The 24809-nt window shown below is 38.1% G+C and overlaps 1 protein-coding gene and 1 long non-coding RNA gene across 5 annotated transcripts in view; one reads left to right on the forward strand and one right to left on the reverse strand.

Moving 5' to 3' along the window:
• Nucleotides 1-24809, forward strand: part of PARD3B (par-3 family cell polarity regulator beta) — a 1046926-nt gene that overhangs the window by 422637 nt on the left and 599480 nt on the right. The gene's annotated exons all lie outside the window — the stretch shown is intronic.
• Nucleotides 15355-21419, reverse strand: LOC116596820. Its single transcript, XR_004288324.1, has 3 exons — nucleotides 21242-21419; nucleotides 18398-18407; nucleotides 15355-15365 (listed from the first exon to the last, which is right to left on the reverse strand). It is a non-coding gene; the product is annotated as an uncharacterized LOC116596820 (long non-coding RNA).

Here is a 24809-nt window from a genome sequence, read left to right on the forward strand (position 1 = left end):
TGATACCAATAAATAACTGATTGAATAAATAAAAGTGTTAATGGTGGTGGTGAGGAACAAATCTTCCTTACAGAAGAGTTCAAATAATATATACGTGTTCCTTCCCCCTTGAGTATAAACTGAGGTTAGTGACTCACTTCCAAGTATAGGCTATGGTGCGGTGGGGAGTAATGTGTACAGTGGCAAAATCTGACCAGTGCTATCTGAACCAACTGATCAAGATTACCATCACCATGGAGAAGTCAGCTGATATATTCCCTATGATGGGATGAACAGAACGTTTCACCTCAGTAATGTTCATCCTCAAGGCCCATCTTGAGAAAAGCATTAGACAAACTCAAACTGAGGGCACTCTACAAAATGTCTGACCAGCCCTCATCATAATTGCCAAAGTCAAGAACAGTAAGAAAAGACTAAGTAACTGTCCCAGATCAGAAAAGACTTGATGAGTTAATACAACATGGTATAGTGGATTGACTCTCAAACAGAAAAGGACCTTAGTGAGAAAACAAAGGAAACCTGAAGGAAGCCTGTAACTTAGTTAATAAACCTGTGTGAATAACTCATTTGTTTTGACATATGCACCGTGATTAGGTAAGATGTTAAAATGGGAAATATTAGACACTACTATCTTTGCAACTTTTTACAAATTTAAAGTCCAAAATGAAAAGTTGGTTTAAGGGGCGCCTGGTTGGCTCAGTGAGTTAAGCCTCTGCCTTTGGCTCAGGTCATGGTCTCAGGGTCCTGGGATCGAGCCCCACATCAGGCTCTCTGCTCAACAGGGAGCCTGCCTCCTCCTCTCTCTGTGCCTGCCTTTCTGCCTACTTGTGATCTCTCTCTCTGTGTCAAATAAATAAAATAAAATCTTAAAAAAAAAAGTTGGTTTAAATTTATTTTTTCAGTAGAAGATTACTACTAATCCGTGAATTACTAAAATGAAAAAGACAACACCAGGTGTTGGTGAGCCTGTGGAGTAACTAGAGCCCTCATCACTAATAACCTGAGGTTCAGTTAGTTCCACATTTTGGGGGAAAATGTGCAGCAGTATCTACTGGAGGTGAACCTCCACATTCTCTATCGCTCTGCCATTTTAGTCTTAAAGTAGGTAATACTCAGCAGCAAAGAATATAGATGTTTGCCAAAATATACTGCACAGTATCCCTGTTCTTCTTAGTCCCTAACTGAAAAGAACTCAAATGTCCATTAATGATAAAATGGTAAAGAAGTTGTGGTATAGGCATATAATGGAATACAACACTGAAAATGAACTATTTATTGCAAAACAAAACCAAACAAAAAACAAAATCACCTTGAAAGATGCAAAAAATAGAATGTGTATTCATGTTAATATCCTTGTCTTCCATGGTGGGGTGATGAGAGGTACAGGCTGGACCATCTGGGCCAAGCAAGTGTAGGTTTTTAAAAAATAAAATGGTCATCAATCTAATCATCCATTCACCGAATACTTACTGAATACCTATCTGTCTGCCAGGCAGTTTTGAAGCTACAGGGAATATAACAGCGAACAACAAAAAAACTTCGTGCTCTCCTGTTGTTTATCTACTCCTGGAGGGAGACAAGCAATAAACACAATAAATGAGTTATTTCTGTGGTGTGTTAGGGAGTGATAGGAGTTTTGGAGAATGGAAGTGTCTGCAGGTGAGAATGGGAGTCCAGTGTTAAACAGAGCAGCATTTAAGCAAAAACTGGAGAGCAGTGAGAGAGGAAGAGCAGTGGCTAGAGGAGAAAGGAAGGGAGTTGCAAATGAGGAAAATGCCTCATACTTCAGAGAAGAGAGTCAAATGATGCTACATCTGAACACACAGAGAGGAATGTCTATATGCAGTTTGCCACCAAAAGAGCCAAGAATAGAAGTGTCATGAAGCAGTGACTTCTGGGAAGTTGAGCTTATTAGTGCAAAGGAGAAAGGAACATTTTATTTTTTATTTCTTTCTGCTTGGTTGGAATTATTGTGACGGTATAAATTGTTTTTCAAATAAGATTTTCATTGAGGGACACATTAGGACACTAGGAGTAGGCAAGGAATGTGAGAGATGTTATTAGAGAAACTTGAAGCCACTCTAAGGTGTAGAAGATAAATCATTTGCAAAATTGAGAACTTATTACTGATAAGGGATTGTTTATGTCACCCCTGTCAGCTGCTTGGAAGAATTGCTCGGTCACTTTTCTCCAACTCACAGACCAAGATGGGAGGCTCAGGAATGGATGTCCTGTCCCCATGGCCGGCTCTGAACACAACTGCAAAGTATCCCGCAGTCCACCCCATGTTAAGCTCATCAGTTCAGGGGTGTGCCTCTGGGTTGGGAGGCGCCATATTGGGAGGCACCATGTTGGTTGTGGCCAGGAAGTGCTGGCTCATATTTCCCAGCAATACAAATTCACTTCATCACTTACAGTCTTTCAGGTCAAACTGAAAGATTTTAATTAGGTGTATGGTGAAACAAACAAAAAGTTCTCTAATTAAGCCTTTTGAGATGGGTATAGAACTACATCATTGTCTGTAGATGATGTATAACAACTCAGTATTAAAAGACTGTGTGGTTTACTCAGGGTTTAAATCAGTACAGACCTCAAAAGGAATTAGTCATTGTGTCTAGTGAAAATTAATCAGTTTTATAAATCACAATATACCCCATAGAGATTATCTTTTTGTTTATTTGTTTGTACTTGAGATAATTTCAAATTGTATATGTCTAAAAGGATAAGGGATTTAGTTATCTGAATCTAGAACAACTAAAAATATTGCACCTAAGGTACACATGTAATTGGGGAGGTTTTTGTCTTTTTTTGCTCGGATTATCTGGATAATTGCCTCTATTTTCCACCTGATTGGGTGTAAGCAGACAACAGCTTGAGTGTTTTCCAGGAGATTCTACTTGAGTTTTCATAGCACAGTAACGTGAAGCCAAAAGTGTTGATACTGAGAAATGTTTCTGGAACAGTGTTGCTTTGGTCATCCCAACTGATGGTTGGGGTTGATGATTTTTAGATGTTAAAAAATATATAAATTTCCCTATTCAGTAGTTATAATCTAAAGTAACATGGCTATTCTTAAGTCTTTTTTTTTCTTTCTAATTTATTTTTTCTATTCTTAAATCTTTTGCAAATATGTTTGTTAATTGTACTGTGGTCCTGACCAATAGAATATGTATTGTGGACTGAAACTCATGAAGTTTCAGGCAGAAGTTCTGGTAAAGAATACATACAAAATGTGTGTGTGTGTGTGTGTGTGTGTGTGTGTGTGTGTGTATTTGTGCTTTGTGTGAATAGAGGGGGAAATTAATTATGGGGGAGGAGAAACTCCTTTTTAAAGAAAGTAAAAATTAAAGACTCTGGTATGAATTTCAACTAATAAATGTAGTTGATAAGTTAGTGGAGCTAATTCAGCATGCATATAGAAAATATTCAGGTGTTTTTATTATTTATAAAGCATCTACATCAAAATAATTTGTGAAAAATTCAAGATTGGAGAAAATTTTTAGTATCTTACAGCATATGGGCAAATTAACACAACAATAAGATACATTTCTTTTTAAAAACATCTCAACTTATATTATTTGGCAAATATTAATAGATCTTTGTTAAACCGTATTAATAATAAAGATTTTTCAATCTGTTCATTAATCAGTTGAGAATAATTAAAACAATTTTCTTCTGCTCAGATGTAAAACTGCTCCTACTTTATCATTGAAACTGTTGATGTTTCATGTTGAGAATGGAATGGAATTAAAATCAGGTAACACTCAAGAAAAAATGTGGCAAGATGATTTTGTGGAGTTTTAAATTTAAATCAGTCTTAGCCAGGGCCTACAAGTTCCCTTTTTGTATTTAATATGAATAACATTAAGAGGTTATTAATTTGTGCAATAATAAGTATAACAAATAAGCCAAAAGATGATGTTATTAGATATGTGAGTTATCCTTTTTCTGGGAAATATTTAGTTCAGTAGCGGGAAATGGGATGGGCCTGGAATTTAGAGGAGGGACTTTCTCTCATATGAGGACTTAGACATTGTGGTTAGAAAGAGAAGGGTTATTTCTGTATTGCATGTGTCAGACAGACTGTGGTCCCCCTTTCCACCCACTTACGCAGTTAGATATGGGTTTATTGGTGTAGTACCATAAACAGAGCCCTGAGAGACTACTGAGCTTAAGTCCTGCAGGGACAGTGTAAGGAGGCATGGACTAATCATTAGGGGAAAGAATTACTTCTACCCTTGTTCCACCCCTACTGCAGAGGACTTCAGTGTCTTATTTCAGTGTGTTCACACAAACAGTCCTACACAGCTTCAACACCAACAAACTCTCTACTGTATTTGGCACATCTAGTAATAGTTGTAGGCATTGCCCCTAAATCAGTAGTACTATTTCATGCTAGAAGAGTTGGGACTCTCTGGCTTGGTTTCCTTCCCTCCCTCCCTCTTCTCACTGTCTCTGGCTTTCTCTTTCCAGCCTTCCTTTCCTTTTTTTTTTCTTCCTTTCCTTAGAATCTCCTGTATTCTGTGGTCTCCTTTCTTCCCACACTCTTGCTGTCTTTCTTGACTTTTTCTTTGACAATCATTTATAACCCAAATACCAAAATTCATTAACTCCTAAGATCATCTTTCTGAGCAATAATTATCTATGTGAACTTCAATACCAAGACCAGATGCTTAAGTGGTTGAGTAGACACTATTGATGAATCAGGTGAGAGAACGTCTTGAATTGGAAGGAAAGTTTTCACAGTTGATTAATTGAGATAGAATGTGTGAAGTCACTGAGCCCAAAGGAACAAGTACAAATTCACTAAGATTATGCAGAAAAATAAAGAGGAGGAAGTTTCACAATGTTTGTGTTCTTGCCATGAACATGGCTGAAGTTTGACCAAATGGAGAAGAGGTCTTCCTGACACCAAACTAAGCGTCTACTACCCTGTCTTACATAAATAAGAGAGGGGCTTTCTCATGTCAGTGTGGTGTAAAAAGCCACGTCAAGACAGTGGAAACAAGTGATGGAGCCTTGTGTAAGAAGCTGGCTTCCTTCGGGGGGAAAGATCTGGGAAGAGGTTCGGAGGTGTCAGAGCAATAGACAAAGGCATAAGGAGGGGAAGCAGCTAAATTGTATCGGAAAGGGTGTAACTCAGGCCATGTGCTAGACACCTTCATGGATGTAGTAGACCCGTTGGCATCTTTTGCTGACTTTGATAGTGGTTTCTGTTGACAAATCAAATGTTACTGGATTCCTTTACTTCACTAAGCTCTGCAGATGGCATTACTGGCCAAAAGGAAACCTCAGAGGACAGAGGTCTCTAAGTCAGTAAAAGTATATAGGGAATAATCATCTCAAAAGGAGCTTCTGAGTCATTGTTCTTTAAAACATGTCCATGGAACCATTAAGTGTTACAGATTGCACAGATCAGCCCTAAACCATGATTTAGTTCAGCATTGGCAATTATTAATTTATAATAATCATTACATTATCTAGTATGAGCCATGATAACCTTTCTTTGAGTTCTTTAATCTAGTTGTGTAATACATCAAATTAAATGTAAAGACTAGTATGACAACCTCTTGAATGGTGACCCTCCTTTTCTTGTGGGTCTCAGGTCTGTATCTCTGATTTAGAGGAAATCATCCTGCAATTAGTCCTTCCCTTTAGCAAGCTTACATTTCTAAAATATACAATAATGTGTTTTCTTACTAGCTTTCCAAAGTGACTTTTAGATTTCATGGGTGGGAATTGCTCAGTGTTTCTCAGTCTAGTCTGTGGAGTTTTAAAAAAAATCTCAGTCAAAAATTCCTAATATGCTAGCAGCTAGAAGAATAATTGTCATTGGAATGACCTTTTCAGTGGATAATTCGACAGACACTTGATGGACAGCATTCTCCCATCTCTCCGCCAGCCTTTTCCTCCTGCCACAAATGCAGGAGCAAAACTGTAACTCCAGTGATAAGATTCTCAACAGCTATTTGTTGCATTATCTCCTTCGGTGCAGTTCTGCAAAATTTGAAAGCTCTCTCTCTTTTCGAGGTATTTTTCATTACCTGGAGAAAATGTGTCCTCTGGGGAGGAATTCTAAAACAATAGTACAGGTGCTGAATCAAATTTCCCAGGTGTGTAAGGGACTCTGTTGTGAGGTTGCTAAATAGTACTGGTTTGGTGTATTAAATGGCACTCTAGTGTCCTATTATAAGAGTTAACACAACTGCCAAAGGTGGCTCTCCATACAGCAAGAGAACAACTTTGACTCTGAAGAAATATGGTATATGGCATACGCAGTTGAGACATCCAAAAAGAAAAAAATAAATAAAATAAAAGCATTTACTAGTAAAATGAAGGCAATTCGTTTGCAAGTAAACACGTTTTTGATAATGTGGCCCTGGGGTGACATGTAAATTCCAATGACAAATATTTTCTGTGGGAATAAAATAAATTTGAAAGATACTTTCCCTTGAATTCTGAGGATATCACCAGAACAGGATGCTTATTGATGGATAAAAATATGTACTTTCACGAAGTATATTTTTCATAGTGTTACCTTTGTCTGAGAATAGTTTTTCTGCAGTTTTGGGGCACAGATTATAAAGGTGACACATACTATTCATGTGTTTGCCTTCCCTTCTTTCTAGAAAGGATAGCCCATGGATTCTGGGGCATTGTACACTTTGTTCACTGTTGTATCTTTAACCCCCAGAACAATGTCTAGTCAGTAAATATTTACCAAATGAATGCATGAGCAAATTATATGATATGACCTCTAAATATATTTTCATATTTTCTGTTTAGTATTTCTGTTGCTCAGTGCCCCAGAACTGAGCCTTTTCATTCAGTCTTTTCAAGCTGGAATCTTAATCCTGTTTCACTGTTTTTCATTCAACAAGGATGTCAACCAGGTGCCGTAAAAAGTTAGAAACATTATGTATGGTTTTCATACAAGGAGGTGCTTTCATCCCATTAGCTTCTTTCTGGAGAGTTCATGGATTTGTCTCTGGGTTCATTAAGCTGACAAGCAGAATCCCCAAAGTCACATTTAAAAGACTGGAAAGAGAAAAATTGTTGAAGTGGAGAGGAAAACAGGGTTTGGGGAAAGAGGTAGATAGGAGAAAAATCTGACAAAAACATTAAATAGAGGGAGTCACACCTAGACTTCAATGAGAGTTATCACCTCACAGGAGGAGGAAGAGGACCTAAAGGGAAAGGTCTCTGAAGAAGTTGCAGAGAGAGAGACAGACTGATCAGGAGATACAAAGAGAACAAAAAGCTCTGGTCAAGTAGGAGGTGACCTCAGAAGAGCACTTCAGGTGTGCTAAGCCATACTATGTTACTAGTGAAGTTTGGCTTTGGGCTATATTGAAGTCCCATATGAAGTAAAAAGAGGGCCTTCATGTTTTCAGAGGGGGGAAAAATTGAACTAAATAACTATACATGACAGAAGAAGGAAAGAACTTTGTTCAATAATTTCAGATTTAGAGATTGTTCCTCATATCCCACTCCTGAGCTTAATTCTCACCAAAGAAAAATAAAAGAGAAATCAGAAATTTACAGGAAAGCTGTATCCATGTTTTAGGATGATAATTCAAAGGAAGATTTGATTTAGAAACCAAATTACCTGATGCTTGTTGTTAATAGAATTAATGTTTGCATTTTCAGGATCCTATGATGCTCTGAAACAGCATAAATATGGTATTCCATTTCACCACAGGGGAAGAAATTATGGCTAGAAGAGGTCATGGGAGTACAAGTACCCATACCGGAATCTAGGTCTCTTGACTCTTCATCTGTGGCTGGTTCTCCTCCCAACTTCGATCACCTGCCACGTATCTCAATGTGTGGATGTGGTTCAAGCATAAGTGGGATTAGTGGGCAAAGTGGCAGGGAGACCAAGGTAGATTCAATATGACAAATAATTTTTTAATTGTTAGGTCTATCCAGTTATGGAAAAAAATGGGTTCTACAAAAAGGAATTAAGTCATCTGTTTGTTCATTCATTCACCACAGAATATTTATCAGATGCCATCTACCTTCCAGATGTTGGATTACTTAGTAGACATGTTACAATGGGCAAGATAGCAGTGGTCTTTGCTGTCAGCACACAAAAAGCCTATTATAGGCAGACACACAAAAAATAATAGCAATGATGGATTAAAGTGTAATAAGGTGAACACAGACCACTACAGGAACTCAACATGGACTCCCTTAACCTAAGGGGGAAGAGCTGGGGGGGACATTTGGAGAAGATTTCTCAGAGGAAGTAAGGCATTGACCAAGCTAGTAAAAATGGAATAAATATTTTAGAGTAAACAATACTGTATGTTCAAGAAGATTAAAAATATGGAGTGTGCCTGCCACACAGGATCTAAGATCAGAAAAGTATGGAGAGAGATGGCTGGAAAGTAGGAGGAGGCCAGGTCTGGAAGGGCCTAGATAGCCAAAGTGAGGAGTCGGAATTTTTCCCAAAAGTCATCGAAGGACATTTTGTTGATCAAGTCTGGAAAATATAAGAGACTTTTCTAAAATTCTGTGTGGGGTATGAAGAGTAGCAATACAATGAATACCCATGTACCTGAGACCTTACTTGAGGGAAAAAAAAAAAAAAGAAAGGACATCACCATTATTGTTAAAGCTCCTGTGTGCCCCTTCCTGATTCCCTTTGTTTCATTTGTAGCTTGAATCATCATTCCTTTACTTTTCTTTATAATTTGATCATGTATTTTTATATACCTATGGATTAGATTGTTTAGTTTTATATGATTTTTAACTTCATAAATGGTATATACTATAAAAATACATCTACAACTTGCTTTTTTCTTCTTGGTATGTTATTCCTGAGAAGCATACATTTTGCTTTGTGTACCTGCTACCCATTTCTTTACTCTGTTGTATAGTTGTCCAGTTTTCTTTTAATGCTCATTGGTGTTATTTCAAGGTTTTTACATGCACCATGACTATACACCCTTCTTAATATATTCTGAAGAGCATGTATAAGAGTTCCATCTAGGAAATAGAACTGGGAAGAAAATGTTCTTTCGTAGAGCATGCCACTTCTCAAATATTTTAGATAAGGACATATTATTTCACAAGGAATTTTTTTTTCTGTACCACTAAGTGTAAAAAATTCCAGATGTTCCATGTAACAAAACTAAATATTACCAAATTTTAAAATTTTGGCAACTTTACAGGTATGAGATATTTCATTATAATTGAGCTTAAGCATAATTTAATATAATTGTTGACCATTCAGATTTACTCTTTTGTCATGTTCCTGTTCAAGACTTTTGTCCAATTTTCCATTGGGTTTTTACTTTTTCTTATTGAATTCCTTTATAAATTCAGAACACTGATCATTCGTAGATGATGTGTAAATAGAAATATCTTCTCCCACTAGGTGGTTTATCTTTTCACACCTGTTTGTCTTCACTTCTCAATTTTAACAGTCAAATTAACCAACATTTTTATTTTTGAATAATTCTTAAGAAATTGGACCCTACTCCAAGATTATAGGGAGATTCTTCTTTGTTGTGTGAAAGGTTTATAGTTTTGTCTGTTTAAAATTTTATTTCACCTGTTTTGCATATGGTGTGAGATAGGGGTATAATTTCCCCCCCAATCAGTTGAACAGTTATCAGATGCCATTTATTATCAAGTCTGTCTTTTCTCTGTCTGTCTGTACAGCTGGTTCTGTCAAAATTTGGATTTCTTTTTTCTGTTGTTCATTTCTAGATGCTCTAAACTATTTCATTTGTCATCCTCTCTATTCCTGTGTTAATACTATGTGTGCTTAATTACTCTACCTTTATAATAGCTCTACTATAATTACTCTACCTTTATAATAGACCTAAGGCAGGTCTCCCATGTTGTTCATCTTTAGGAGTGGCTGGACTGTTCTTGGTCCTTTGTTCTTTCACTTACATTTTAGAATGGCCTGTCACATTTCAAAAATAAAAATGATTGCATTTTGTTTGAGATTAAATTCCATCCATAGATGAGTTTAGGGAGAGATGACCCCCTAACAATGCTGATTCTTCAGATCAATGATGATGCTGTATCTTCACTTATTTACATCTTCCTTACTGCCCTTCAGTAAAGGTTTATGATCTATCTCTTCAGAAAGATCATGTCTGCCTTTGAATTTGTTTCCAAATACCTGGTATTTTTGAAGCAATTACAAAGAATATTAAAAATATTTTGTTTGTGTTTGTTGCTAGAATACAGAATTCAATTGAATTTTTTTTAGGCCGGAAAATTTCCCGAAGATGTATGTGAAGTCTTGTAATTTAACTAAAGTTTCTCTTAGGGGTTTCACACAATCATAGCATTTATGAGTACTAATTGTTTTATTTCTTCCTTTAAAATTCTTTTATTACTTCATTAACCCTTTCTTGCTTTACTGTGGGAAGACCTGCAGTATTGACTAGAAGGGATGATAGCAGTTGATTTTATTCATGATCTGAAGAGTGTGCTCAATTTTCACTGTTGATTGCGTTTTTGCTGTCCAGGTACAATATATACTATATATGTTGCATACATGTAATTTTTACTTGACTCTTACATATATATTTATGATATATGTTATTTATAGAAGTATTTTATAATATGTGTATAATATAAATATATATTTATATTTAGTTTTATCCTATATATGTATATTAGTGTACATATATGTGTGTGTACATGTACATATACATATATATATCATAAGCTAGGGTGAAAAGTAGTTAATTTTTTATTTTCTTACTAAGATCACAAGTAAGACCATCCACTGTTACCACTTCTGTTTAGCACCGTACTGAAGGTCTTAACATAGTAATGCAAGAAAGAAAAGTATAACAATAAGTGAAAGATTTTTTTTTTCAGCTTTATGGAAGGTTTTTTTTGTTCCTTGTTTACAAAGTTTTTGGCATGAATGAATGTCAAATTGTACTTAACATTTTTTTCTGTATCCTTTGAGGTAATTAAATGTTTTTCTCCTTTAATCTGTTAATATAGTGAGTTGTATTGCCTTTTCTAATTTTATTTAGGACTTTTTGTGTCTATGCTCTTGAGTGAGACTGTCCTATAATTTCTATTCTTAACTCTGACTAGTTTGGTGGAAAATTTTTGATGGGGGTAGAGATCTGATTAGTTTTGAGGTTTGGCTCTAATGTGGAGCACAATTGGAAGCATAAAGGAGTATCCTCTTCTTTCCTACAGAGACAAGTATCTCATTCATAGATTAGATCTGCTACAGAGAATTCTTGGTTACCATATGGTCCACAAGATTCTTTCCAACCCTAAAATATGATGGTTCTATAGCTTATTATCATTGCCATGATCATTTACCTCACTGCTAAAAAGGTACTAAGGGAGGATAGGGGATGAAAAGAAAGCAGATGTTGCCCTGTTAAATGGAAGTATATTTCAAAATATAACACTGTCATAAGAATGATTTTTGAAAACATTTACTTAGAATGTCCATGGTTCCATACTTCCTGGAATTAATTCATGAAACATTTTCTACTAGTCTCAGCAACTTGCTGTAGAATGTGCAGAGAAACTATTTAAAAATGAGTTTTGAACTTTGAACATGTTCTTTTTCAATCTCACCTGATAATAATGCCAAGTGCCCCAAATCTTTTCCATCCACTGGAGATGAGAACATTCTTCCTGTGATGTTTAAACTTAACTCCAGAGTCCCAGTCCCACTGATAATCATTCTCCTTTCCCCTATACATTAAAGTGGTGTCCTTAATTGCTATAATATTCACAAGGAGACCATTGGAACTGGAGTGCTCTCAATTGAAGAATAGTACTGTAGGTGATAAAGATAAGTGGTACTGAGAACTACCCAATTTACTTCAGTGAATTCAATCTTTCTTAGGAGGCAAGCGGTACATGATACATTTACCTGAACTTTTAGAGTGATAAGGAAAATGTTTGGCATGCATTCAGGACCACAGAAACTTTAAAGGTTTATCTCAATAGAATAGTGTTGAGAAAAATGGTCTATTTACTTATAGGCTACAAGGGCAGTATAAATTTCAAGTTCTTTCAAGTCTGGGAGTTTGCAGAATTGTTATCAACGAGAAATGTAAGTGCTACTAAAGTCAAAGTATACTTTTCTCTTTTCTCTTGTTTCTTTGGCCTTTATAGAAAAATTGTGCATCTATGCAGGTAAATAGGGAAGGCAGCTCTGCTCTACTACAGAGGCTTTTACTGAAACATTATCAAAGAAGTCACTGTCCAGAGCAGATGCCCCATGCTGGAGAAGTTCTGGACAGTACAACATTAACAACCAGCCCTTTCCTATCCTAATGGGACCAGTGCAGCAGATTCATTTGCTAAGCTAGGCTTGTTACATTGTGTTTTCGGTGTGGCCATGGCCTTCTGCTTTAGGCTGAGTGAGCCTGATCAGGTGTCAAATATAAAACTTTTTGCAGATATTTATGAAGTTCCTGTACTGGTTGGGGGACTAGATAGGATTTCTCCTGGTAGCTCATGTTAGAGGAGTCACTTTTGCTTCTTTGTTTTGGTTTTTATTAGATTTCCCTAAAAAAGTTCATGTTTGTTATATTTCATACCATATATGCCTGTATATATGGCATTGTCAAATATCAGGTGACCCCCATTTTCCCAGTGAGGCTGTGAAAAGTTTTAAGGAAATAGGTAAAATAGCCAAATGTCTACTTAAGTTTATATATTAACTTAATTAAACGTATGTTTTTATAATTGCACTTGTAACATTTATTAATGATATTAATACCTTGCTGTTAGGAACTTTTTTTTTTAAGATTTTATTTATTTATTTGACAGATAGAGAGCACAAGTAGGCAGAGAGAGAGAGAGGAGGAAGTAGGCTCACTGCCGAGCAGAGAGCCCAGTGCGGGGCTCGATCCAAGGATGCTGGGAATCATGACCTGAGCCGAAGGCAGAGGCTTTAACCCACTGAACCACCCAGGCACCCCTGAGTGACTTCATGGAGGCTGGTGTAGTGGTTTTCTTAACACAGCATCCTTACCTCCATCTAAATTGTTTGGGATACCTGACATTCTTGAATCTTTGTATGATACTGACACTATAAACGTAATCCTGGGTTGTGCATAACACTAGGGATGTTAGAGGTTTCTTTTGTTTGTTTGTTTTTGTTTTGTTTTCATCCTATAAGTGTGTGATTTCCACTTTATTGCTTTTTACAGTGATACAGAAATGCTTATTTGCAAGCATATCCAGTACTTACATAACTGTGGGATCAACCCCCCCAAAAACTGATTCCCTATTAAATTTCTTTTGTTCCTGACTTATAGTTATTAGTGTCTGAATAGGCAAAACCCCCATGTTTTGGAGGCTGAATGCAACAGTTCATTTCCATAGATACTCCACTGCAGTTCTGAGTGACTCTCAGTACACCAGCCTCCATGAAGTCACTCAGTGATCCAGAGTGACAGGCACGGTCATCTGGGATACCTGGCTATCCTGTTTGGTGCCTCCTCCAGGCTGATGGCTCTGGGGTGTCTCACAAAGGCGTTTAAAAATTGGCTTAGAAGCAGAACATACTGCTTTCAACTACTCACCCATTGATCAAAACTCATCAATGAAAATGGCCGTGGGGCAGTGTAATGTGTTCTTCCCCTATACTAAGAAGAACTGATGGTAGGACAAGCACCATCAGGCTGTACAACAAGACTTAGATCACTTGAAGATTGTTGTAGGCTGATGTGGACATTGTTAAAATAAAATAATTAGGACAGGCCCCAAGAGGCGAGAAGCATTTTAGTCTTGAGGACTAAACTGGGAAGACACTCTTCCCTAGAATCTCATATACAGTATTGAATGGAGAAAGAGAGAAGTGGAAATATATTAAAATTTTACTTTACAGACCAAACTCCCCAAGAAATATTAAGAAAGTCTCCCAAACAAAAATATATTTACTCCATCTCCTAGTGTAAGTAGCTACTAGTAACATTCATATTGTTCATGTGAATAGTTTAAAAACCCAAAAGCCCATCAATTCCCTTAAAGCTTGTCAATAGTCATGAGGTAGATAGCATTTATAAGGTGAAAGTGTTATGTTCCTAGCTTACCAGCCAAAGAAGTCATAAATAAATACTTGGTCTTCTCTCAAACAGTCCTGTTCCTGCCCTCTTGCAGACTGTAAACTACATTTAAAGAACAAAATCTAAAGCCTTTAAAAAAAAAAGAAAAAAAGCCCGGCCCTGACATTTCAGACAGCCCACATCATTGAATGGTCCCCATGCTGAACTTTCCAGCTCTGTGCCCTTAATATGCTTTGTTCAGTATGAAACTTCCCCCTGCTCACCCACATCCAGCTCTCTTCTCCACCGACATTTTTATCTAAAGGGAAGTGTGTGGTCTTTCTAGGTTCAAATCAAACACGTCCTTTTTCAGGGAGTCTTGAGTCCCGCTCTCCTAGAGCACTGTCTTTCCTTCATCCTAATCATTCAGCCACTACTTATTTCCAGCCGCCTCTAGGTGGACAGCTCTTGTTCAGTCTTCCACCCTCTCATCCTCTGAAAACCTTCCGCCTGCTCTCCTGCCTCCACCCCTGCTCTTCCATAGTCTATCCTTACCTTGAAACAAGAGTGAATTTTTTAAATGGAGGTCAGGGGAGGTCGCTCCCCTGTTCCAAGTCATCTAGTAACTTCCCAGTTCATTTAGAGTTGTTGACCTTAAAAAACAAAGAGCCAACTATTTTTTGTGCCAAATGAGTGTATTCAGAATAGCAGAGAACTGCAATTCAGGGCAAGCAAACTATGGCAAACCATAGCCAAGTCTGGAGAACAGAGAGGAGGGGTTTGCTTTTATAGGGCAAATGAAAAAGCTGGGAGGTGCTTTTACGGCTTCTCATTGGCTAAGTGTGGCAGTTTCTCATTGGCTGGGCTGTTGCTGGAGAAGGAGATATTCTTCCTTCCTCCTGCTAAGGTATGCAAAGTAAGGTTCTTCCTGTTAGGGGATTCAAGATACGCTTCTTGGGGTAGCTGCTAGTGCCTGAGAGCTCCCACTTCAGGGCCTCTTAATTCCATTTTGTTGAGGTCTCCTTTATTTGTTTTCACAAAGTTAAACTCAGATTCCTTCTGATGGATAGATTATTTTTTCTATTGATGCTATAAGAAATTACCACAAACTTGGTAGCTTAAAACAATACAAATTGATTGCTTTATAGTTTAGAATTTTACTGGGCTAAAATCAAGGGTTGGCAGGACCGAGTTCCTTTCTGGAAGCTCTAGGGGAGAATCTGTTTTCTTGCCTTTCCAGTTTATAAATGTCAGCTGCATTTCTTGGCTCCTAGTCCCTTTCCATCCTCAAAGCCAACAATGGCCTACTGAGCCTTTCTCATGCTTTATCATTCTGTCACTGATTCTTTTTCCTCCCTCAGCCACACTTAAAGGTCCCTTGTGATTTCCTTGGACCCACCCAAATAATCCAGGAAAATCTTGTTGTTTTAAGACCAACAGATTAGCAATGTTAGCTCCATCTGCTATCCTGATTTCCCCTTGACATCTAATGCAACATATTCACAGGTTCCAGGAATTAGGACATAGGTGTCTTGGGGCAGGCGATAGGACATTATGCTCCACCCCTCCACACAGTGGATCACAAGGCCTTTATTATCTAGCCCTTATTACTTCTCTGACCTCTTACTTTCCCATGTACTGGTTTCATTGATCTTGCTGTTATACACAAATATCTGATATCCTTCCAGTTTTGCCCTGATGGTTTGATCCCTCCAAAGATCTACATAGGTACCTATGTTACCTCCTTCACCCCTTTGCTCAAAAATTACCTTCTCAAAGGTCTATCCTAACCACACACTCTATTTAAAATTGAACCCTGCCCCTGGCCTGCACTATGATATTTGTGTCTGTTTGTTGCCTTTTTTTGTTGTTGTTTAAAGAATTTATTTATTTATTTATTTGAAAGAGAGAGTACACAAGCAGTGGAGTAGCAGAGAGAGGGAGAAGAGGCTCCCCGCTGAGCAAGTGGCCAATGCAGGACTCCATCCCAGGACCCTGAGATCATGACCCATGCCAAAGACAAATGATGAACCACTCAGGCATCCCTGATCTTTGTTTATCCATAGCTTTCACCCACATCTCTCATTGTAAGCGAGTTGACTTTGTTGTCTATAAGTTCTCCTAGAACTTGGATCACTGTCTGTTTTTTCTTTTATGTCCCCAGTGCCTAGAATAGTGCCTGCCACATTGGAGCAAGCAATAAATATTTATGGAATGTATTAATTCACTTCGTTGTTTCTTTTCAGCTTTATTAAGGTATATTTAGTATACAGAAAGTTGCATGTATTCGATGTGCACATTTTGGTGAATTTAGGCATATGCATACACCTGTAATACCATCACCACAATCAAGGTAATAAACATACACCTCACCTCCAAAAGATTTCTCCTTGCTTTAAAAAAAATTTTTTTTTAATTCTGTGGTGAAAATATTTAACATGAAATCTACACTCTTAAGTTTTTCAGGGCACAATTCAGTATTGTTAACTATAGGCATTATATTCTTCAGAATTTATTCATCTTTGCAACTGCAACTTTATATGCATTGTACTACCATTCCCCATTCTTCCCTCCCTACCCCCTAGCAACCACTGTTCTATACTCTGCTTCTGTGAATTTGACTATCTTAATTTTTTTCATGAATGCAGTTATTTATGTGCATCTGATTTTTCTCATCGCCTTCCTAAAGTAGCCATGATATGGAGGGCTTTGGGTCTTCCGTGGTGTCTAGCTTGGAAACTAGATCGTTAGAGACTCTTGGTATACAGCAAGGTGAATTACCAAAATAGGGTCCTGGATGGGAGGCATGAAGAAGCCCTTCTCATTTTATTAGTCTAGACTGAATTTCAGAAACAAAGTTAAGGAGAGTTTCAGGCAATTTCATAGTGTAATTCAGGAGATGGGCTAGGTTAGCGAGGTATTGGAAGAGTGTCTGTATTCTTATTAAAATTGGGGGTATCACTATATTGCTTCTTGAAATTACCCCCTCTAGGTCTTCAGCCCTGAGGGCTCTTTTGTTCTTGTCTCATGGAGGGAGCTGTGGAAGAGAATATTTAATCATTCAGTGCATTGTCAGTGTGGATGATGAGAAATATCTTGTATTTTCTAGCCTATGCTCCTGCTTCTGAAATCGTTCTTTTCCCTCTGAGTAAGTGAATTGAGGAGTGAAGATTTGGAAGCCTAGGTGTTATTTTTTTTTTAAATAAGGTTTTGTTATAAAAATAAATGAAATCTATATTTTATCATTTCAGTTCAGGCCCTAAGCATGCACAGTAGTTACCTTTCATGAAATGTTCTTGCAATAATGCTATTTCACTGGCTTTGTAATGAAGCTTTGATTTGCATCGCTATCCTGAGAACTTTCTGACAATGCTAAGGTAATATTATGAAGGCAGAAGGAAATGAAATGAAATGATGGTAATGCGTGTCCATTGTGAAAAATGTTAAGTTGCCAAGGCAATGTCATATCGATAATATTTTCATAAATTAAATTAAGATACATACGGCAAATAAATATTGCATTTCTCTTTATTATCACTTCAAATACGTGAGGATAACTATTAGGATTAGACCCAGAAATTAGACATAAAGCATCTCGGCCAAAATGAGAGATGCGCTATTCATGGGCTCAACCTGACGGGCTCTCAAGATTCCTGTCACGTTTATGGCAGGCTTTCAGTCTCTCGCCCTCGGTGTGCTCAAGCAGCCTCTCTGCTGGGCTCCTCTGCTTCCTGAAGCACAATTTCTGTTGAGAATTAGTGGGAGAGTCACTATAATTCCACTTAGCCCCACTTGCACACGGCACAAGCCACCCTCTGGTTTAAGTTCTGTTCTTTTAATAGTCAAGCCGGTCTCACTTGTTTTTGCCTTCCCTCCTTCCCTTTTCTCTTTCTCGAGTGGGTATTTGTTTTGTGGCGCTCAGTAGCATCAGCTACTGATGCTTGGAAAAAAATGTCACTGTACTGGCTTGCTGGAAGTTTTTCAGAGATGGGAGAGAGAGCGCCCTTCGTTTACTCAGTTTCCCTGTGATATGGGGACAACCGGGACCTCCTCGACAGGTTGGAAAGTGTGAAGAGCTCAGCACAGTGCCAAGAGCCAGCCGGGAAAGTAATACTGAACTTGGACCTGAGAGCCTGGGTGCAAATGCTACACCTTCAAATCAGTTGTTAGAAAAATTAATACGGAGCGTTGAGGTCATGTATGCTCATTGCAGAAGAATTTAAGAATGAGATATGGATGATCAAAAGGAAGAAGTTAGTAGTTACTACAATCCTACTGCCCCCAATGACGCACGAATACAACATTTTAATATTTCGGTGTCTACACTTCTAAATTTTATTTTTTAATACAAATGGGATCATAATATATGTGTTTTCTTGGTAATATACGCCCCCACCCCTGGTAAATATATTCTAGGACTCTTTCAACATCAATTTGTTTCTTCTACAAAATTTTTAGGAATAACTGCCAAAGAACATTCCTATCTTGAACATAGCACAGTGTTAAATAGTGAGGTGGTGTACGTTTGTTATTTTAATTACAACGCATGTGCCAAGTCCCTCCATTTCCTTAAAAAAAAAAAAAAAGTTACCTCAAAATTGACCTAATCACATAATATAGAAATAAGGTGTCATGTAAATCTGTTTAATTTGCTTTATATAAATAAATTCACTCAGTAAGTACTTGTACCCTTACTCTATGTCAGGTACTGCCTTGTATTGCTCTTAATGTTTTTAGAGTTTATTTTTTTTTCTTCCCAGTCTCTAGTTTATCCCTAATTGTAATGTAACTTAGATGGTAATATTTATTCCTGAAACTTCTCATCTACTTGACTCTTAATTGTAAGAGTAGTTCTGTAACCTATATAGAAGCTGTGTTATCTTGGAAAAATCACCCAACCTCTCTGATACAAAGGATAATTATCTTTAAACAGGGATTAACTTCTACATGCATCACAGAGGTAACCTGTTATCTTCTGACTTATCACTTCCAGCAATTCTTAAATTGATTTCCTCGAGAGAGACATTTTTGCCCTGTTCTATACTTAGAGGATTATTAGCTTTTATACCTCACTTTTATCTCTCAGTTTACTTAGTCTAGGGATATATAAAGCTCATTTCCATTTATTATTCAGCATTGGAAAGTACAGTAGTAGAGCAATCAAGTGGAAGGCAAAGGAGAGGAAATGGGCTTTTCAAAAATACATTTCTAAAAATTAATAGTAATGTCAAATGCCAGTGGACTTGATGGCAGAGAAAAGCACCCCCCCTTTAAAGAAAAAGAACATATTTCTGAAGGTAGGGATGGGAAATTCACCATTTTTATCCAATATCCATAGTGAAGGAAGCCTTCCAGAAACATTCCCGTCAGAAGAGCTGTTTTTCACTTGAATAGTTTTCTTCCTTCAACGAAAGAAAGACCCTTTGCATCTATAACATGGTTGTGGCATTTCTTCTTTAAGATTATGCATTACTAAATACTTAGCTTATCAGATGAACATACGACAGGCTGGAAATGAGATTTTATGTGATACTATGATTGCCACCAACTTCGAAGCCAAAAAAACCTAGGATCGTCAGTAGCATGAGAATGTACTATATATGCATATTTTCTATTCTTTTTTTTTAAAGATTTATTTATTTATTTGAGGAGAGAGAGAGAACAGGCAGGGGGTAGGAGCAGAGGGGGAGAGAGAGAAACATAAGCAGACCCCGCACTTAGCACAGAACCCCGTGGGGGGCTCGATTTCGCAACCCTGGGTATTTCTCCAGGGAGATAAAAGCATTTATTCCAAAAAGATATACGCACACATGTGTTTACGGTACCATTATTTACAGTAGTCAAGATATAGAAGAAACCCATGTTTTCATCGGTAAATAAAGAACAGGTGATATATATGGAATATTACTCCATTACACCATAAAGAAGAATGAAATCTTGCCATTTGCAACAATATGGATGGACCCAGGAGTATTATATACTCATGCTCTCTCTCTCTGAAATAAATAAATGAAATCCTTAAAAAATAAAAATAAAAAATAACTATAATGATCTAGATTCAGTCTGTGCTTTGTACTTATTTTATCTCTGTATATATGCATATATGTGTAAATATATATTTACACACATATATTTACACACCCACAATACATGTGTGTATACTATAGAGTATATCTAATGCGTTGTGACCACGTTTCCTTCCTTATACTATTTTTCTAGAACTGAGTAATTAATGCATATTAATAAAAATTTCAATGATTTCCTAAAGAAATATAAAACTATCCATAATCTGATTAAGCCTGTCAGTCCACCCATTTGTTTGTTCTCAAAGTCATTCCTTCCAGCGTCTTCCTTGCGTGCTCTTCCTTCAGCCTGAGCTGGTTGCTCTCAAGGTCAAAGCACAGCTACCGTGCAGAGGGTCCCCTTGACCCCTCTCTCAGGCGGACGCCCCCCTTTATCATTATTTCAGGTTGTCTCGTTTTTGGTTTATTCCCTTATTTTCATAAAGTACACCTTTCAGTAGTTCTAAGAAATACTGTGTGAGAGCGAACAAGTTTTGAGACTGCATATTTCTAAAAAATGTCTTCCTTCTGCCATCATGCTTGATTTGTAGCCTGGCGGCATTTGTGACTCTTGGCTAGAAATCTCTTACTTCTGAAAGGTGAAGCCACTGCTTTTTTTTTTTTTTTTTCCCCCTAAAGCCCTTCATTTTGCTTTAGAGAAGTATGGTGCCATTCTCATTCTAGAGCCTGTCCATGGATCCTTTTTTTCTCTTGCAAACTTTTAGGATCCTCTGTTTTCCTCCAGCGTTCTGAAAATTCAAGGACACACATTGTCAAGTCTGTGTGTTTTCAGTGAGTTGAGCCCTCAGTAGGACTTTTTAATCTAGAAACTCTGCTACTCAATTCCGGAAACCTGTCTTGTATTATTTATTTGATAGCTAATGCATCTTTTTATTTTCTGGCACATTCTTCTTTCTGAAATTCCATGTTTGCTGAAGCCTAAATGTCGTAGGTCTTTGTGTTTTCTCTCTTATTTTCCGTATCTGTGTCTGTCTGTACTACTTTTTGAAGCATTTCCTAAAATTTATCTTGGAACATCTTTGTATGTCTGTCTGTCTGTCCATCTATCGCTCTATCTAAATTCCAGTGTAGTTAACATGCAGTGTTAATTAGTTTCAGGTGTACAATATAGTGATCAGTCCCCACCTCCTGCTTCACCGCTCCTCCTACCCACCTTCTCTCTGGTCACCATCAGTTCGTTCTCCATAGTTAAGAGTCTGTTTCTTGGTTTGTCTTTCTTTTTTTCCTGTGTTTGTTTGGCTTCTTAAATCCCATGTACGTGTGACACCATGTGATATTTATCTTTCTCTGACCGACTTATCTCCCTTAACTTTAAACCATCTACATCCATCCATGTTTTTGCATGGCAAGATCTTGTTCTTATGGCAGGGTAATATTCCATTGTATATACATCCCTTCTTCTTCCATCCATCTTTTGGTGGTCATGGGTTGCTTCCCTAATTGTATTTATTATTATTTTTTTTTATTTCCACCATTGCACTCTTAATTTCTTTGAGCTTTCTTGTTTCTTGCATACTATTTTTCTGCTATGAATACAGTATCTTTCTGTTGTTTTTAATATTCGGCATTACATCTCCAATTCTTCTCTTGTGCGTGTTATTTCTGAATTCCTTTTATCTAAGTTGTTTTGGCCATTTATCTTAGATGTTTTTCCTCAAGTACCTGTTATCCTCAGCTGTCTGTTCGTATTTAAGAAGGATCCTCTAAAAATGATTTCAGGCTCTGTGTGTTCGAGGTCTGGTGGGGGTTGGGGGAGAGCATCCTTAAACTGATTGGATAGAAATACAGCCTTTTCACTGGGGCTCCTGAATATCTTTATCCATGAATCTCGTGTTTATCTATAAATTCCCCCAAAACTTAGAAGCTTAGAAAGATGAACATTTACCACATCACCTGGATTGTTAGTGGCAGAAATGCAGGAGGAGCTTAGCTGGGTGATTCTGGGTCACCGTCTATCAAGAGACAATAGCCAAGCTGTCAGGAGGGGCCGCAGTCTTCTCAATAATTGCCCAGCTACAGGTGCCTGGGTGGCTCAGTGGGTTAAAGCCTCTGCCTCTGGCTTAGGTCATGATCCCAGGGTCCTGGGATCGAGCCCCACATAGGGCTCTCTGCTCAGCGGGGAGCCTGCTTCCTCCTCTCTCTCTGCCTGCTTCTCTGACTACTTTTCTGCCTACTTTTGATCTCTGTCTGTCAAATAAATAAAATCTTAAAAAAAAAAATTGCCCAGCTCAGTAAAATCACTCTTAACTAGATTGTACTTACATGATTGTTGGCTGTCCTTCACCACCAGGGTGTGTCCACAGGGCTGTCCATAGGCTGCTTCAGTGTGGCCACTGAATTTCCCCAGAACGAGTGATCTGAGAAAGGAAGTGAGCATTCCTCCAAGACAGAAATATTGTTTAGGACCTAATTCCAGAAATGACATACCAATATTTTGGCCTTGTTTTATTCATCTCATGGGCTAATTCTATGTAGGAAGTACCGGAGGTGACTAGCGGTAGGAAAGGACTGTGAGTCCGGGGACTAGTGGGCGCCATCATGGAGACAGACTGCTGTGCCTCTCTTCTCAGGCTCCCCAGAGGGGACTCCTCCAGGCTCCTTGCCTGGAGCACGAAGTCTGGATGGCAGTGTTTTGGAAACCTAGCTTGGGAAGAGAAGAGGGGATCTCACTGTTTGGTGATTGAGACTTCCACTTAGTTCCCTGGTTCAGTACAGTGCGTCTACCCACCCTCTCTGGTTACTTCTGGCATCTCACGTTGTCGGACCTCTTCGGTCAGCCTCTGCAGAGCGTGCGACTCCGATGTGTGCAAGGATGAGAGAAGGGGACGGGCAGTCCCTGGGGCCTCGAGACCGATGCGAGGAAATGGGCCAAGACCTAACTGAGCATTTTATAGGTTTGCTTTTGGTCCTCCGATTGTCAGCCCCACACTAGCTTTCAGAGATACTGAGTTCCCCCAGTTCTTGAGCTTTCCTAGGTTTTTACAGCTTCAGCTGGCTTTCCTTAGACTTCAGTGTTCTCCCATCTGGTCAGATAATTACTTGTGCCTTCCCTTTGCACCGTCCAACACTGTGTAGGCCTCACTCACCTGCTCCCATTTTCTCTCCAGTTTTCTTGTCTTCGTGGACTTGCTCGTTTTTGCTATTTTACTGTCTTTGTGATAAGGTTTTAGGGTGGGTGAATTTTTATATTTAGCCTAGTCTGTATTTAGTATGTATCTTCCTTTTCTTTCTGCTTGTGTAATTTTCAATCTATACCTTGATAACTAGTGTCTTCTATAAAGTTTACTTTTGGAGGAAGAATTCAAAATGTTAACAGACTAATCAGCTTATTCTGCCCAAAGCTCCTGAGGTGTGACTAGAAGAGATTTTGTTTTCCATGCCTCCCTTGATTTTTGGCTGTTACAGGATGTAAGTTTACACAGAAAGAAGAGTAGGTGGAAATGGTCAGTAGTATGTCTGGAGGATAAGCTTAGAATCCTGAGGATTTTGGATTTATTTTAGACTGTTCCTTAAAGTGCCAATCACAATGAATACTTGATAGTTTAACATATGCAACCACATTAAAGAAAATGTGTGAACTGCACATATAACTTAAGTATATCTCTATTTATCTTCAGTTTTCAGTGTTTAAACCTGCCTGTTGTTCCTTGCCGTGTTAGGATCATGGAAAGAGAGCCATAAACAAGTTGGAAATATTTATTACAGTACCTCAAGGTGAAACCACTAAAGTCATTCCACAGGTAATTTATTACACTGCTAGATATCGGGCACATGAGAAACTATCTTGAACTCCCAAATGAAAATACTTCCCAAATGCAGCATTTTAAAATATTATATTTAAAATATTTGAAAATCAGTAACTCTTACTTGTCTAGCACAAGCAGAAGAATAAGATAAAGTGTTAAATGTTTTGCTGGGGGACCTAACGTCTTGGTGTTATCTTGAGTCTTGCTCACATTCTGTCCTTACCCAGGCAGGCTAGGCCCCTGCCTCTCCCTTCTTGATTCTAGGATGAGTTTAGAACCAAATGCGGTTTCCCTTGGCCAGGCGGCAGCGTGCCATCTGAGACCGCCCCAGGCAGCCACAAATCTGTTATCTCAGGGCCGTTTCTATTGTTTGTGCTTCTAATGCCAATTCTTACTTACTTTCTGTGGTCTTCTTTTGTTCATCTATCTTCTTCTGCGATTCATAATTTATAACTCTAGTTTAATTATTCAAAATAGTTATTTTTAGACATCTGAACTTCTTTTCTTGGACTGTCTTCGGTATAAATGTCATTATTCCCAATGAGAGTGCTTAGTTTCCAGAGTAGAGGACCTATTCTCTTGCTCGTTTGTGCATCCCGTGGTGTAACGCAGGCTTTCTCAACCTCAGCGCTCACTAGTGACCTTTCAGACTGGCTGATTCTGTATAATGAAGAGGCTCTTTACTGTGCTTTGTGCATTGTAGGTTTTTAGCAGATTCTTGACTTCTCCCCACCAGATACCCCACAGTAGCACCCCATGCTTATCCCCACATTAATGATGACCGAAGTATCTCTAGTCATTGTCGAACGTCCCCTACAGAGTGTAGGGGGTGGGGAGGGCAGTCCTGCTGGTGGAGTGGAACACACTTTGGGAAAGACCTGAGATTAGTTGCCTAATACTGGAGGTAGAGACGGGATAGGTTGAGCAGGTTCAGAAATCTAATCTTACTGCAATATAGAGAAACTGAGGGA

Source organism: Mustela erminea, chromosome 8 (genome assembly GCF_009829155.1).
Source record: "Mustela erminea isolate mMusErm1 chromosome 8, mMusErm1.Pri, whole genome shotgun sequence".
In the NCBI taxonomy this organism is placed as follows: Eukaryota; Metazoa; Chordata; class Mammalia; order Carnivora; family Mustelidae; genus Mustela; species Mustela erminea.